The sequence below is a fragment of the Symphalangus syndactylus genome, chromosome 11, assembly GCF_028878055.3.
Source record: "Symphalangus syndactylus isolate Jambi chromosome 11, NHGRI_mSymSyn1-v2.1_pri, whole genome shotgun sequence".
Classification (NCBI taxonomy): domain Eukaryota; kingdom Metazoa; phylum Chordata; class Mammalia; order Primates; family Hylobatidae; genus Symphalangus; species Symphalangus syndactylus.
In genome coordinates this window covers 44433134-44439601 of record NC_072433.2, presented here as the reverse complement: position 1 = coordinate 44439601, position 6468 = coordinate 44433134, and positions in this window count along the sequence as shown.

Here is a 6468-nt window from a genome sequence, read left to right as displayed (position 1 = left end):
GTACAGATATTGATACATTGATTCATTCTAACCTTAACGCAATGATTGATGCCCTCACTGGTTTTATCTACTCAATGTTTCATTTGAATAATTCAGTCATTCATTTACACATTGATTTACCATTTGTTTATTATAGCAAAAAATAGTTGTCAAGCACCTGCTATGTGGCAGACCCTGTGCTTGACACCCCAGATCATGTGGAAATGAACCAGGTGTGGTCTTTACTCTCAAAGCCTCATGAATAATAACATGAATGGAATGCAATTAAGTATAAGGTAGACATTAATAAATATCAATGTTGTTAAGTCAAGTTTAGCCTAAAGCTCCCTCCTTACATATTTTAAGTTTTGGCCTAAAGGTTTTTCTGTACATCATGAACTGTAACAAATGGAAGTGTAAATAGACCGTAGCCTACACTTGTGCCAGTTACTGAGTTTTGGCAATCAAATGTAGCCAACTGTCCAAACCATATTCAAATAAGGCAAATGTCAACCTGTAACCAATCCAGCTGTTTCTGTATTTCACTTCTGTTTTCTCTATGTTGCTTTCCTTTATCTGTTCATAAATCTTCTTCTGCCATGTGGCTGTGCTGGAGTCTCAGAGCCTACTCTGGCTTGGGAGACTGCCTGATTCACAAATCATTCATTGCTCAATTAAACTCTTCTAAATTTAATTCAGCTGAAGTTTTTCTTTTATCAATGTGCATTGTACATTCAGTAGAAGGAAAGGATTTCAGGATAAAAATTAGAAAATATTTCTTGGAGAGACTAGGCCGTAAAAGAGTTTCTACTTCAGTTTGAATTTGGAAATTAGAAAGAAGGAAAAATAAGAAAAGCCAGGGGTATTTCTCAAGTTTAATAGTAGCAGCCATTTGTGAAATGGGAGAGTATCTGAAAGATTAAAGAGCCCAGATCATTGGAAGAAAGTATCTACTCTTGGAGACATAACCAACATCATGGTTTGACTTTGATGCCTTCTAAATACACCCTTATCCCACAAGGCCAGGAGCCCAGCAAAAGTGCCTTCTAGTCCCTGGGCCAAGTCACTTCAGACCCACTCTGCCTCTCCTTCCCATTGGGAAACTAACCTGGGCTTCTGTTTCCCTTCCACCACCAGTGTCTCTGAGGTGTTCCAGTCAGAAAAAATATAATAAAGCTTTCCAGCCCAAGGTTAATATCCTTTGAGGAAAGTGCGTTTCTCTTTCAAAGTTGATTTGTTTGCATGAATGTTCAGGGAAAAAATAGACCTTGGAAGATAAACTTTCAGCCATGGAAAACTTTCAAAACAGAACTTGCCCCCCCACAAGAACTGCAGAAATAGAATCTAGACAGTTTTGATTATGCTGTTAGTTTTCAGTGGGGTTGTACCATTCCCTAAGAGACATTTAGGAAATTTGGGGAATTACCTTTGTAAGCCAAAAATAAAATCCTAAGTCCCCCTAATTGACTGTACAGACCTCTCTGGGACAAGAGAAACCTGAAAAATTGAATTCCTGGCCTTGATAAGAAGGAAGATTGAATACGCCTCAGTATAGTCCCTCCCCTATGGAGTTTAGGCACAACTGACCAGAATTAACATTAAAATAGAGATCCCAAGTTTCACAAAACAGATTCTTTGGCAATAAGATACCAAATTCCAACCTGACACTGGTATAGCATCACATGACAGATAGAAGACCCTGAAGGAAATGAAACTATTTTATCCCAAGAGATTTTTCTTTGACATATTTTGAAATGGCCCTGCAAAGCCGTCTTTTGTAGGGGAAAGCTTGCATCTGTAAAGAACCTCCGTTAATGCAGCCAGGCCTATCTCAGATCTAGAAGAAATTAGCTAAGAGTCAGATACCTTTTAAGGTCTAGAAGAGACATTTACCATCTATTCTCTCTGAAGCCTGCTACCTGGAGGCTTCATCTATATGACAAGAACCTTGGCTTCCACAACCCCCTTTATCTTAACTCAAGCATTTCTTTCGACTGACTTCAAGTCTTTAGCTTAACTCTTTCAACCTATCGCTAATTAGAAAATCCATCTGTGACCTGTAAGCACCACCCCACTCCACTTCAAGATGTTCCACCTGCCTGGTGAAACCCCGTCTCTATTAAAAATAAAAAAAAATTAGCCGGGCGTGGTGGCAGGTGCCTGTAGTCCCAGCTACTCGGGAGGCTGAGGCAGGAGAATGGCGTGAACCCATGAGGCGGAGCTTGCAGTAAGCCGAGATCGCGCCACTGCACACCAGCCTGGGTGACAGAGCAACACTCCGCCTCAAAAAAAAAAAAAAAAAAAAAAAAAGATATCCTACCTGCCAGGCGCTGTGGCTCACACCTGTAATCTCAACACTATAGCTATAATTTCAGCACTATGGGAGGCTGAGGCGGGCAGATCACGAGGTCAGAAGTTCAAGACCAGCCTGGCCAGCATGGTGAAACCCTATCTCTACTAAAAATACAGAAAATTAGCCAGGCATGGTGGCATGCACCTGTAGTCCCAGCTATTCAGGAGGCTGAGGCAGGAGAATTGCTTGAACCCAGGAGGCAGAGGTTGCAGTGAGACGAGATCGCACCACTTTACTCCAGCCTGGGTGACCGAGCGAGGCTCTGTCTCAAACAAAACAAACAAACAAACAAACAAATATATATATATATATATGTCCCACCTTTCTGGGCTGAACCATTACATATCTTACATATATTGATTTATGCCTTTGCCTATAACTTCTGCCTTCCTAAAATGTATAAAACCAAACTGTAACCCAACTACCTCAGGCACATATTCTGAGGATCTTTCGAGACTGTTCCCTGGGCCATGGTCACTCATATTGGCTCAGAATAAAACTCTTTAAATATACTACAGAGTTTTATTTTTCTGGTCAACACAACTAACCAGCATTAACATTAAAATAGAGATCCTAAGACTCTATTTAGGGGAAAATCATAACCCAAATTTGCTACAATATTTTTAAATTGGCAAATAAAGTTGTAAACATTAATAATAAACATGATGATAGACTGTGGAATGACTAAATTATTATCAATTATTTTAGTTGTGACCAGACATTACAATATTGAAATACACCCAAAAGGAGACTGTATTGTTAAAATTTTCTTTTTATATTAGTTTAGAGGATTATAGCAATTTTTTAAAATGTATGCATGCAAATAAGTTTTATATGGATTTCATTTCCAAATGGCAAACAAGGTATTACAAAACGTATTAAAAGGGCATTAGCAAGGGACATTGTCTATGGCCAAGCTCTCCCCAAAAAGCAACTATAAAGCTCAAAAAATTTGATCAAAATCATCATACAGCACTCCAGAAATCAACTGAAGGCATGCAACAGTTGGAGCACCATTTATGCTTGAGAACTGCAGAAATCTGGGTAACAACAGTGAGAATCTGTGGCATTCTAGCCTAAGGCTGCTCCCATCTCCTGCTCCTAGCTAAGTCAGTAGGGAGGCTCCTCCAGGGTGGGGCACACTGGGAGGAGAGGCAGTTTCTCTGCTGCAGTTAAAGGGAGCTTACTTGACTTAGAGCACTGGGCAACATCCACTCTTGGCAGCCATGTTAGTTTAAGTAAAAGTTGCCAAGGCAGAAAAGCAGGAGGGCCAAAAAGTCCTTTAGACTGAGGTTGCAGTCATGACTGGGGCAAATGTTTCTGGCTAAAGCTGCGTGGTTGCATAGCAGAAACCAGAAAGTGCCCAATCTAGCCAGACTCTGCTGGCCAACTCTGAGGCTGCACAGATATGCAGAGGAGATGAGAAAGAGCCCAGTAGAAAGCAAAAAATAGAGAAAGCATGAAAATGGACTGAAGTTTGAATGTGTTCCTATGGTAGGCTGCTTTTAAAATGGCTGCTATAAATCCTGTCCTCAGTATTAGCACCCTGTGTAATCCCTTCATTTTGGGTGAAGCTGACATAGTGACTTGCTTCCAAAAAATCAAACTCTAATATGGCAAAAATGGTGGATGTCATTTCCAAGGTTAGACTGACTTCTGCCTTGCTCTCACTCTCTCTCTGGTTCTTCCCCCTTCCTGTGCTGATGAAGCAAGTTGCATGTCATGAGCTAACCTATGAAGAGGCACATGTCACAAGGAACAAAGGGTTTCTTGTGACAAAGAAGTGATGTTCTCTGTTCAATGGCCTGCAAGGAACCCAATCCTGCCATCAATCACATGAGGGGTGTGGAAGCAGATCCTTCCCCAGTCAAACCTTCAGATGACTGCAACCTGGCCACCACCTTGATTGTTGCCTGAGCCAGAGAACCCAGCTAAGGCACACCCAGATTCCCGACCCACAAAAACTGTAAAATCTTTCTCTTGTTTTAAGCCACTAAACTTTGAGGTAACATTAAACAGCAATAAGATAACTGATACAGCTCCCATACCCACATGTAGATTCATCAGCAGATGTCAGATGACTTTACTTGTTTAAGGTGTTTCAGCACAAACTCTGTCCAATTAGATATGCAGACACAGAGATAATGCTTAGAAAGCCAGCCTTAAATATTTTTAAAAAGCAAGAATGTAAGAAATTTCATCAGAAATTTCAGCAGCTTCACACAACAGAGAAGACAAGATTCCCAGATAGCAATTTCATAATTCACAATAAACCATGGAGTGGGGGAAATCAGAATCCAAAGTTGCTGCAATTGTTTTAACTGGCAAATAAAATTGTATATATTAATGGTGTACAACATAATGATACATTATGGAACAGCTACATCAAGATAATTAACATATTCATTACATATCAATTAACATATCCATTGCAATATTTTCAATGCCCAGTTTTCAACAGAAAAGTACAAGATATGCAAAGAAACAGGAAAGTGTGACACACACTGAGGAAAATAGCAGATAGTAGAACCTGTCTCTGAGTTTCCCTAGATTCTGTATTTAGCAAAGATTTCAAATAGCTACTCTAAATATGTTCAAAGAACTGTTTAAATTTGTAAATAAAATTATGATAATAAAAAATTAACAGAAAAAGATTCTAAATAAGGAGATAGAAATTATAAGGAAAGAAATGGAAATTGTGGTGTTGAATTACAATTTTATTGTGAAGACCTATTACAACAGATTATATATGGCAGAGGAAGAGATCAATGAACTCGAAGATAGAGTGATAGAAAGTATCTATCTGAGGAACAGAGAGAAAAAAAATGATTGAAGTAAAATGAACAGAACCATAGGGGCCAGTGGGACAACATCAAGCCAACAGACGTATAATGAGAAAATTAGGAGCAGAAAACATATGGAAAAACCAGTGGCCAAAAACTTTCAGAATTTGACTTAAAAAAAATTAAATACACATCCAAAATATTCAATAAACCTCAAGTAAGAGAAATATGTAGAGATCCACACCTAGACAAATCAGAGGCAAGCAGTCAGAAGACAGAAAGAAAGAGAAAAACAAGCAAGAGAAAAACGATTTATTACTACAAGAGGCAACAATACAATTAACAGCTGACTTCCCATATAAAACAATAGAGGGCAAAAAGCAATCAAATGACCTATACAAAGTGTTAAAAAAAAGACCGTTAACCAAGAGTTCCATTATCCAGAAAATCTTCCTTCAAGAATGAAGGTAAAATAAAGACATTATCACATAAACAAAGACAAAATAATTCATTAGTTCTAAAATCTTACAAATATATTGCAAAATTAATAAATCCAGATGTAAAATATCACATGCATATTATTTTGTTTATATTAAACTCAATAACAGGAAGAAAAAGTTTGAAATTGGATGATAAGGCCGGACACGGTGGCTCACGCCTGTAATCCCAGCACTTTGTGAGGCCGAGACAGGTGGATCACGAGGTCAGGAGTTCAAGACCAGCCTGGCCAACATGGTGAAACCCCGTCTCTACTAAAAGTACAAAAATTACAGCATGCCTGTAATCCCAGCTACTCGGGAGGCTGAGGCAGGAGAATCTCTTGAACCTGGGGGACAGAGGTTGCAGTGAGCCGACTCCAGCCTGGGTGACAGAGCGAGACTCTCTCTCAAAAAAAAAAAAAAAAAAGAGAAATTGGATGATAAGATGATGTTTACCCTTGGAGGGTGGTAATAACTACCAGGGGCTGTGGGGGAGATTCTGGGGTACTGCTTACATAGATGTCTTCATTTGTGATTCTGGCACATTTCTGTGTACATAATTTCCTTCAATAGAAGTTTGCTAGAGCAAAAAAGGGAAGCCTGAGCATGCCACTCTCTCCCCTTTTTTTGAATTCCTTTATTGTTTTCCTTTTGCTCCCTTTCCCTTCCCAGTCTGAGCAGAATCTGCAGCCACCAAGTTCCTGGATGGCCTGGCCTCTGGCCACCTCTGTACCATCGCCTCTTTCCCCCGGTACTGTAGCCATCCTTGCCTTCTGCTGTTAGTGCCATGCCTCCAGCTTGTCACAGAGCCTTTGCACAGGCATATGTCTCTGGTCCAAAGCCCTTGTCTTAATCCACTTGGGCCTATGACAAA